Source organism: Blennius ocellaris (assembly GCF_963422515.1).
Source record: "Blennius ocellaris genome assembly, chromosome: 2".
NCBI classification, from domain to species: Eukaryota; Metazoa; Chordata; class Actinopteri; order Blenniiformes; family Blenniidae; genus Blennius; species Blennius ocellaris.
Window position 1 is genome coordinate 24,844,719 of NC_137651.1, and position 11,700 is coordinate 24,856,418.

The window sequence follows — 11,700 nt, forward strand, 5'->3', positions numbered from 1 at the left end:
GTAGAGGGGGTCTAGAGACTTACTCATTGGTAGAGGGGGTCTGGAGACTTACTCAATGGTAGGGGGGGTCTGGAGACTTACTCATTGGTAGAGGGGGTCTGGAGACTTACTCAATGGTAGGGGGGGTCTGGAGACTTACTCATTGGTAGAGGGGGTCTGGAGACTAACTCAATGGTAGGGGGTGGGTCTGGAGACTTACTCACTGGTAGGGGGGTCTGGAGACTTACTCAATGGTATTTTGTTGGTATAAAACGAAGTTGAGGGTGTAGCAAGCACTCCTCTATAGAGTTTTGTATATTTTCTCTCATGATGATCCATGATTGTCATCTGCGACCTCTTGAATCTGGATAAACAATCTTGTCATTTTGCAGCAGTGTGAGGAAAAGGAAACCCTTGAACAGTCTGCCTATTTTTAAAGGAGAGTCACACTTTTCTTGCGTGCAGAACTAAAACTCAGAAATCTGTAAATAAAGCCGGTTGGCATTTAAACATGTGATCACATCTCTATTTTGTAAAGCCTCCGTTTATCTGAACTTATTGTCTTTTGTTTGGACATGCAGATAAAATAATCCCTTTGGTGGGGAGTCTTTGTTAGGCCTGGGGGGTAAGATGCAGTAAGGAGACTGTGGGGTGGTGGGGTATCATAACTGATAAGGTATAATCAGAGATGTCATCTGATCTGATGATCTGCTACTACACCCTCACACTCACACCCTACCTGCCTCACACCCTTCCTGCATCACGCCCTACCTACATCACACCCTACATGCCTCACACTCTACCTGCATCACGCCCTACATGCCTCACGCCCTACCTGCATCACACTCTACCTGAATCACACTCTACCTGCATCATGCCCTACCTGCATCACACTCTGCCTGCATAATGCCCTACCTGCATCCCACTCTATCTGCATCATGCCCTACCTGCATCACACTCTACCTGCATCATGCCCTACCTGCATCACACTCTACCTACATCACACCCTACCTGCATCACACTCTACCTGCATCATGCCCTACCTGCATCACGCCCTACCTGCATCACACTCTACCTGCATCACACTCTACCTGCATCACACTCTACCTGCATCATGCCCTACCTGCATCACGCCCTACCTGCATCACACTCTACCTGCATCCCACTCTACCTACATCACGCCCTACCTGCATCACATTCTACCTGCATCACACCCTACCTGCATCACACCCTACCTGCCTCACACCCTACCTGTCTCACACCCTACCTGCCTCTACTCACATGTGCCATTCTGCATTTCCATGTAAAACGGCAGCTTCTGCAGGGCCCTGGCATGAGTACCTGAGAGAGAGGAGCTCATTGTTTGTTAAAGTGATCCTTCTATATTAAAGGATCAATGTGTCAGAAAGTGATATTTCCCTTGTAACGCTGGCCGATGTCTTCTTGTTCTCAGTTCTTCTTTGAAATGTAGCCACAGGGTTTTTTTTTTTTTTTTTTTTACCTTGACGGTGTGACTCATTATTATCAGACAGATAAGCAGCAGCACAAGAATGTCAAACATCCCTCCGCCGGTGTCGTATATCATTAAAGCGGCAAGTCCCATCTAGTTATGAAAATTGAGGCTTGATTGGCATGTCTGACATGTTAAAGTGCAGCGAGTGCACCTGACCCCCGGTGCTGGAGGTTTGAACAAGCCATTCCAGGTCCTCGCAAATCTGAACAAAACAAACAGAACTCATGCTGAGGGGGGGTCCATGTTTATCCTCTGAACTGCTCTTCATACCTGCTGTCATTCCTTAAGCTAGATGCAGTGTGTTTCCTCTGGCCGGGCCGCCATCAGGCACCGTGTCTCTGTTGCTGTGTTAAACTCAAATTCAGCTTGATTTAATGATTTATTGGGAGTGAAAGCAGCCATTTCTTTCACTCGACAGTCAAAGTAAAACATTCCTGGTGCTGTAAAAATCAGTCTGACCCTCGATGTGAAGACAAACTTTGCTCAGATGACAAGTCTTGTTTCTTCTGTCCACAATGAATCAAACTGTCTTTCCATGGATGATGCTTAATTTATTCATTTTATTCAAACACCACATACAGTTCCTTTACAATTTAACAAAATCAAAAAGAGAAAATAAGACGTGTTGCTTTTATATGGAGACGTTAGAGAATTCTGGGGAGTCAAATGTGTTTCCAACCCCTTGGTCAGAAACCTGGAGGCACAAATCACACCCTGCAGAGAGAGAGAGAGAGAGAGAGAGAGAGAGAGAGAGAGAGAGCACATAAATTAATGACATGCATAGGTGACATGTTAATAAAAAGAGGAGGTAACCGACTATATATAAAGTCTCAAATCAGTCTGACCACCTGTTTTCAAGTGAAAAAGAGTTTTACACGACAGCGGTGCAATGAACCTTTTTGAAAAAGCTCTGCTTCAAGTGGATGGTGGAAGAGCTGCTGCCGCAAGTAGAAACACCACAGAAGAAGTCAATGGTTCTTCTGCACATGTGCCAGGAGAGGAACAGTATTTACCTCCAGGGTTTCACGACCCCCAGTTAGAAGCTTTAGAGGGACTTTAAATTATAAATTTTACATGAAGGCAATGAAAACAAACCAAACATGGAATAAACCTGGTCTCTCCTGCTCGTTTCAGCTTTTTGAACTACAGGATCTTTAAACTGTTATTTAGATGATAATGAGGAAGTTTATTCATCTGTGCTGAAATGAAGTTTTCCCTTATGCGAAAGAAGAAAAGTCATAAAATCTCCTGTAATCACCGACATTTAGCTCTTCTAATGGAGCACACACACACACACACACACACACACACACACACACACACACACACACACACACACACACACACACACACACACACACACACACACACACACACACACACACACAATGCAACGAATAAGCTTTTTTTGGCTGACATACAAGAAAAGATGTGAAATTCAACTAAAATGTCTGTCATGTTGAACCGTTTGCAGAGTTTTTAAGATGATAAATACAAAAACAACAAAGTGACGTTCGGCTTTTAAAAGATTAGCGTCAGGTTTGTATAAATATGTAAATCACAACTAACACAACATTTCATGTTCATGCAGGTTTAGTTTGTTCAAAAAAGATCACATGTTGAATTCAGCAAGAACTTTGGCGTTTCATGTAAAAACTTAACAGCTCAAAACCTGAACATTTTAAGAAATATTAAACAATACAAAAGGTTGTTTTTAAAAACATTGATAGTTCATTCTAATGCTAAAAGGTGACATCAGGTGATCTTTTTGTACATCACAGGTTAAATAAATGTTTGCTGTTTTGTGTGGCAACTCACATTAAAAAAAAATCTTGAAATTGCTTATCATTTAATACAGTTACACCTAAAACATTCATGAATGTCCTCCTCAGTCTGGTTCTGCAGAAAGTCAGGATTCTTAATTTCCCATTCAGCTTCTAGCCATAAAATGACTGAATCACCTGGAATGGAAACTAATGACCCAATCAAACAGGGAATTCAACTTGACCTTTAGACTGTGTAAATCTATGAGACGGTGTTAAACCTGTCGTCCTGCACACTGCTTCTTTTGTCCTGCTGAAATGTTACGCAACAAAATCTGTGCCTTTGTGATTCCCCGAAACTAAAGGTTCACGTAACGACGATCCTTCAGTTGTTGAATCGGATGAAAAAGAGAAAAAATCTTGACAGTGAACTCTGGCAAACTTTTAGTGAAACGTTATCACATCTGTACACACACACACACACACACACACACACACACACACACACACACACACACACACACACACACAGAAAGGGAAAAGAGTCTATTTACACATCAAACATGAGTAAAGGGGGGGGAAAGGGCAGCAGATGGAAGATAAACTCTGTTTCTGTTTGGGAAGTTTCACTCTTGTGTTTTTTTTTCATACTAGTGAAAAATAAAGTATTGAATATAAATATTGAAAAGATCTTTTCTTTGTTCTGGTTCATTTTTCCAAGCAACCGTTCAGGAAGCCCTTTATCTTCAAGGGTTGTTTAAATAAAAAATAAATAAAAAAAGTGCTTGTTTACAATCACTTCTTTGAACTGTAGTGGATTTAGTCCAGCAGTTACTGTAAATCAAAAGTAATGATTAACTTGAGGAAGTAACCACACTACTTGCATCGTGTCAAATTTGCACAAAGCTGTGAGCATGGTGACTGGGTCACTCCAGACAGAGGCTGTGCAGCTTTTCTCATTGTTTTTCATACGCAAATTAAAGAAAATAATTGAACTATGAACAAGCTTGAAGAAGGTTCAGTAACTGTAACTGTATTTTAAAGTTTTGATCCCATCTGCCAAACGGGTCAAACCACAGATGGAAGCATAATGGAAAAAAAATATAAAGAAGAAGAGTGGAGACTATGAAACTGGTTTATCAATCAATAGTTCATATGAATTCCAGTGGAAAGTCCCAGCATTGAGACGGTGCCTGCATGAGCCCTGCTGTCAGATAACTGTTGAGATATCTCCCGTGTGTCAGAGCAGCTGGACCGAAAATGACAAAACGTGGGGAAACAAAAACAGTCAGGCTTCTGGCCCTCCTCAACATTTTATTCGCGGCTCGTTATCTTGATATGTCGGTGGATAACCTTCCCATTAGATACATGTCTGGCAGCGAAGCTGCAGGAACAGGCCTCAGCACGACTGGCCGCAGGATCGCTGCTGCACCGGGCTGGCATGATGAAGACACATAGCAGCATCTGGAGCAGCGAACCGACCTGCAGATTTATTTATTTATTTATTTATGTATTTATGTATTTATGTATTTATGTATTTATTTATTTATTTATTTATTTATTTATTTATTTATTTATTTATTTATTTATTTATTTATTTATTTATTTATGTATTTATTTATTTATTTATTTATTTATTTATTTATTTATTTATTTATTTATTTATTTATTCAACCTTTATTTAACCAGGAAAGTCCCCTTCTCACCCCTTCATCTGGCTGGGTGGCGCTCAGGTTCAGTTTAGAGACCAGGCCAAACCGTCTGGAAAACATCCTGCAGTTACATCAGCTGCTGGTCTGGGGGCGCTGTGGCCAGAAACAAACCCTGACCTGAGAGGAAGTAAAGAAGAAACGCGGCTCATTGATTGGTCCAGACCGAAACCGGAAGTCCGCCTCTTTGGCCCGTGGTGGCTAAGCTAGTTAGCTCATGGCTAATGGGTAGCTACAAACAACCATGATATAAAGTCTTCAGACCAGATTTAAATAATAAATATAAAGTAATACCTTCCTCTCTACTTCCTACACTCTACTTCCCCCTCTCTATTTCTTCCTCTCTACTTCTTCCTCCTCTCTACTTCCTCCTCTCTACTTCCTCCTCTCTACTTCTTCCTCTCTACTTCCTCCTATTTACTTCTTCTCGACTTCTTCCTCTCTACTTCCTCCTCTCTACTTCTTCCTCTCTACTTCCTTCTCTCTACTTCTTCCTCTCTACTTCTTCCTCTCTACTTCCTTCTCTCTACTTCTTCCTCTCTACTTCTTCCTCTCTACTTCCTCCTCTCTTCTTCCGGCTCTCTACTTCCTCCTCTCTACTCCACATCTACCCAGGATGCATTGTGCTCCGTGTCACGTCCTCTCAACCACCGTTGCTCTAACGTCAGTTTGAAAGAAGAGTGAGACGGTGTTTAGAAGGTGACCAGATCTTGCTTGAAAAATCCAGAACTGAGTTGGGGGTGCGTTCACATTTCCCCAAAGCAAACAGACTTTACCAGAAAGTCCCCGAAGAGCCTCTGGCCCATCAAACTGTGAATGTGAACGCTGCCTTGGGGAGTGTGAACGAGCCCTGAGAGAAAACTGATTTGCAACTTGATCTTGATAAGGGGGCAGTTCATCTGTTCCCTCGTTACATTTCCATCACAAGACGTGAGTTTGCTGCAGGCAGGGAGAGTACTACAAGCGGGTTTCCTCACTATGGAGGAATTACACACAAAATCCCGAAAGCAGGTTTTTGCTATAAACTGTGTGAAATTGTGCACACACGCCATCCATCAGTGCTCCGTCAGGTCACTTTCATTATTCCAGCAGGTGTTTCGACCATGAAGCCAAATCCGACTCTTCAAACCACCGAACCAACGGCAGAACACTTCAGAGAAGAAATCTACTGGTTGATGTACGGTAGTCCCTGATACGCAGGAAGTGTTCAGATTTACCTTAAGACTAAAGAGATAAGAATTAACACGAGTTCGTTGGAGCTGTTCTGTTCATCTCACTTTGATATTAGTTTGGACTGTTGGAATGAAAAATACCCAGGAAAGTACACATCAGCAAGTGTTTCATGTTTCCACCGTCGGTGGAATACCGAAGCTGAAAATTAACTGAATTTCACAAATTTTCTGAACGAAGCCACACGTTAATCTGGACATTCCAAAACACAGAGATATTTTGCAAAGTGTGGCAACTCAGGAGTTAATTCCGTGGTTTTTTGAAAGTTGCTTGCTCTGCTTAAGTAGGTCAAACCTTTGAACAAAGAAAATGTAAATGGTCAATCTAGAGGCTCTTGATTAGGTTATGGAGCCACCATTGTTATGCAGAAGCTCGTCCTGGTGGCATCCTGCTACCTGGAGCGCAAAGTTCATTTACATTCGTGAAGCACATCCCCCCCACAATGCTACAGTACCTTGCAAGTTTTAGCATGAGTCTTAAGAATATATATATATATATATATATATTTCTAAAATGAAGCAAATTCCTGCTTTTTTCCCCTCTTATTGAATCACATGAATTCATTACATTGTTGGCTTTTTTAAAGTATGACTCCCATTTGCACATTTTGTTAAACTTTTATCACGTTAAAAATAAGGAACCTCAACCTCAGCGTTGCATTTCTTAATATTTAATAAAACCAAATTCGTTGTTAATTATGTTTTTCTAATAATCCGAAGTGTTGTACAACATTAAAATATGTTGTTTCTATTAGGATCCCATAATTATGAATGGTTCACAACCACAGTTATTTCCTTAATAATTGTTTCTACATTTCTAAATATACAATTTTAACCAATTATAAAGCAATGAATTGCAGTCATTTGATCACATTTTACAAATAAATTCACTTATGTGAAGAAAAAAAGCAGATTAAGGGTTAGGGTTAGGGTTATCATTTATATTCTCGCTTTTTAAACTTTATTTAGAGTAGAACTACTTTGAGATTACTAATCTCTTTTCAACTAATCTCTTTTTAAGCGTATCCTCGAGACCTGGGGGGGGGGGGTTCTTGCTCAGCCAGTGCAGGATTTTGGGACTGTAGGGCATACTGGAGTACCTGGAGGACACACACACACACACACACACACACACACACACACACACACACACACACACACACACACACACACACACACACACACACACACACACACACACACACACACACACACTGGGATTCCCCCTCTCACCACCTACAACCCGTCAGACAGTTCAATCTATTGACAGGCCTGTTTGCTTCTATAATAAATGTAAGTGAAGGTTTTACTCTAGTACTCTAGGAAAAAACTTCAGAATAAGTGTTTTTCCCTCCTACTGGTTTGATCTGTGTTTCACCACAACACATCATGAAACGATGGTCATTAATGACAACCTGACGAATTGCTTCCACGTGAAGTTCTACAGCATTGAAAGATCTGCAGGTGGGAGCAGTTTCCTCCTTACCAATGTGGTGTTTGTCTCAGCTCATGAACTGTTGGATGGTTGTGGAACCCTTGGGCCCCTGAGGGAGCCTGATAGTGGAACCCTTGGGCCTCTGAGGGGGCCTGATCGTGGAATCCTTTGGCCCCACCATTCCAAGAGCTCCATGTGTGCCGCTTCTGCCTGCAATCGGAGGCGCTGCTCAGGCTTGTTCCCACAAAACGCCCCCCGGCCGCGAAGATGGAAGTTTTCTAAAGAGGTTAACTAGCCCTCATAAGACGTTGACTTCAGGCCAAATGAAAGTGTTACAGGCTGCTTCTCTGGAAGCAGAAGCAGAGAGTAAAACAGCGGAGCTGAGCCGCAGGTGCCTACTGTATCAGCAGAGTCCCGCTTGACGCCGCCTTTCAACGCCGCTCATCCGTCTCAAAGCCTCTGAAGCTCCCTGAAGACATGAGCCAAAGGTGCGTCAACCTTCGTGGCAAAGGACCAAATGTCCTTTCTTTGATCTGGAGGGCAGACATTGCGCCAAACCTTACAGAATGCATGCTAATTCCTCATGAGCCATGAACCTTGTAAATAATTTCCCTGGAATGAAAAGCAAGCAGGCGGATGGTGAAAGAGATCTAGAAAAAAGAAGAAAAGATTACTTCAGAAGGAGATGTTTTAAAGCCACATGGTGATATGACGACCTGCAGTTCATCTCACCGTTTGAATCTCCAAACTACTGATGACCTTCCTCTGACACCAGGCTTCCGAATGATTTCACAATAAGTTGATGATTCACCTTTATATTAAAACACACATGAATGAGAAAGCTGATAATAAAACGAGACAAGACAAGATATGCTTAATTTCTCAGTTTTACATTCTTGTGTTTCAGTCCAAACACACACTGAGGTTCATCCTGGCAAATAAACAGAAACACAGAAGGTTCAAACCAACAAAATCCCTCCACTGATTCCATTATTACACAATAAAGGTTTTGCATATTCACTTGAAAATGTTGCCGGGGGGGATTTTGAGAATATTTAAACTGGGATGATCAGATGGAAATTGGAAACTTCATTTGTCAGCATTAAATGCTGCCTGAAAAGAATGTGGATTGTTTTATATTATCAAGTATCGGCAGTCTGCAGTTGTTTATTTAAAAAAATATTGACATATTGTATATCGGCACACGTCCAGTGTCACGCGTCTCCAGGCGTAACCATAGGAGTGTGATGGGTCGGACTCTCATTCGACTTCTATCTGTGCAATCATACTGACACCCGCTTAACAATTCTGTGGAGACGAGGTTCACGTGCTACAGATAATAATGATGGCGAGTCGTAACTTGAGTCCTGACAGTACAAAACAATAAGGGTGTGCTTTCTCCAGTGATTCAATGAGGATGAAGTGATATAAACTTTCCCTTTTCAATGATCAACTCAGAATAATCCCTCAATTTGACATAATGTGCAAACGGGAGTAGTAAAATGAGGGTTTAGGGTTAGAGTTAAAGGGTTAGGGTTAGGAACCCTAACCCTTGAGCCTCTTCCTCACAGAGGGATGGGATGACTCACTGAACCCCACGGGCACAAAACGAAATGTGAAACCATGAAGTTGGGCCTGTTGTTGAAGTGACCAAATGACAAATTACTGTGAATTTGGAAGGAAAAATAACACAACTTGTGGAACGACCTGTCCCAAAGTCAAAGAGGATGAATGTGTTGTCACCTCGTCGCTCTTAAAAGAATTAAATTAATATATACTAGAAGATTTGGTGGTTGTCTCAGAGGTCTACATACATAATACCTGCTGGCCCCATTTTAAACGATTCCTAGGGAGGAAAAAACATTTGGTTTGTTTGGAGGGTCTGTTTACACGACAACGCTGCTCGGAGCCACTGAAGACGCAGTAGACGGGTGAAAACGACTCCAGATGTGACGACTCCAGTCCATGTTCTCCTTTTATAGCTGAGAGTCACCCGGAACAACAATCCAGCTTCATCCTCTGTCCCTACAAAAGTCTTTTTACTCCTAGGTATTAATGTTCATACTAAATTGTTGTTTGAATGCAGGTGTGTGGTCACTACAAAAACTAATCAACAGCGCCACCTTGTGTCATTGAATGCTCACTACATCAGTTGTTTCTGCTGTTGCCATGTAAACGGACATCGGCATTGAAATATTGCTGCTTAAATATGGTGTATTCTCACTATGAACATGGTCATGTTAACGGTGCCTGGATGTATTCACAGTTGTAGACGCCTTTTGGAAATAATTGAATACAAAGATATTACATTTACAGAGCTCGTCAAGCTTGAGACACATCTGGAGGACAACAGGTCTAAACACGAGATGAGGAGAAATCTTGATGCTTTCATGCGTTTATTCGTTGATATGTTTACTCATAATTGTATACATGATCTGTGAATTTCTGTTACGTGTCATAATTGTGCTTTCACGCCGGCTGATAGATTGGTTAAAAAAATATCTTTATATTTTGTATTTTTATGATTCAAACATTCATGGTTTACTGTTTTGAAAAGATATCTTGCGTGCATCCAAATTCAAAGCCTTCCCTTGCTGTTTTAACGGTGCATGTGGACATGAGCTCCTACATTGTTATTCTATCGGTTGAAAAGGACGCCTGAGATCCTTTCCTGATTTCCTTCTTAACTTTCCCTTTTCTTTTTAATGCTTTTAAAACATGTGTCCGGCGCCATTCACATGTCCCCTGCACACAAACAGACCTCCCTCCTATGCGATCTAATCTCAGGTGCTTCCAGGTGTGGAATATTTGACAGACGAATTGCAGGTTCCCCTGGAACAATGTCAGTTTTACCTGGAGGGTGGGCGTCGCGGCGAGGCAGGCAGGGGAAACACCAAAGACAGCGAGGTCCTCACTGCCAAGGGAGATGACCCCGGGAGCTATATGTTGGCAATCATAACATTTAATGGCTCGGATACTTGGAAACCCCGTTTTAACTGTGTATTCAAACAAAGTGCAGAGACAGACCGACCTGTTGGTGGAGCAACACTGCTGAAACACTCAACCCCTGGTGATCCAGTTGAAAAAAAAAAGTAGTGAAAAGACCATAGTTTCAAAGAAGGTAGAGGATTGGTGGTTAACAAAAAGTAAAATGTTAGATTTGTCAGTGAAATCTTGTTTGGTCTCATAAAGGATGATTGTCATGTAACCTGCAGTCTGAGTTTCACGGATGACCTGTGTCAGCACTGCTGGAACCTCTGTGCCACTTTTTGTAACCTTCATAGTCTCCAGCGCCGGATAAAAATTCCGCCTATAGGGGGCACTGTCTGACTTCATAATGAGACAAACTCCTGGACAATCATGCAGCGGTTGGACCGTGACTTTGTCTCTTCTTGCAAGAATAATGGAATAAAATTATCTTAAACTTTCTGACTCACTATCAGTCTGATTCCAGTTGTTTTCTGTCTCCTGGGGTTTTTACTGTGAATTTCCCCCGGCGGTGTCAACGACAGGTCTCTGTCCCTGTGTGTCTCACCTCACATTGACAATCCACCAATGGCCTTGTCCCTCTGCCCTCCATCCGTGAGGAGTTCCACCTGCAACCCCCCCCCCTTCCGAGTGTATTTAAGGCTCCCGTTCTTTTGTCCACCTGTCTCGTCCCTCCCCTGTCTCACTTCTTTGGGTTTTGGACCCTGCTGGGTTTTTTGGGCCCCGGGAACTTTTATTTCTGAAATAAACTCAGTTTTTATGCAACCTGGTGAGTGTGAGTATGGGTCCACCAGCAATCTGTGGCATTAAAATGGTTAAAGGTTTTGGTAGTTTGGAAAAAGTTAAACGATTGGTGACTTAAGAAAAAGCTAAAGGATTGGTATTTTAAGACAAAGTGAATCCACACAATGCTAAATATTCCCCAACGTCCCCTTTGTACACCTCATTCTCTCATATACGACGAATTTGTCCATTGATGACGTGACAATCCTTCATAATAGAAAACCACCTTTGATCTTTTAATCATTTTATAACAAGACACATCTTTATCATGTATGTATTTACAACACAGTCGGGAATCTTC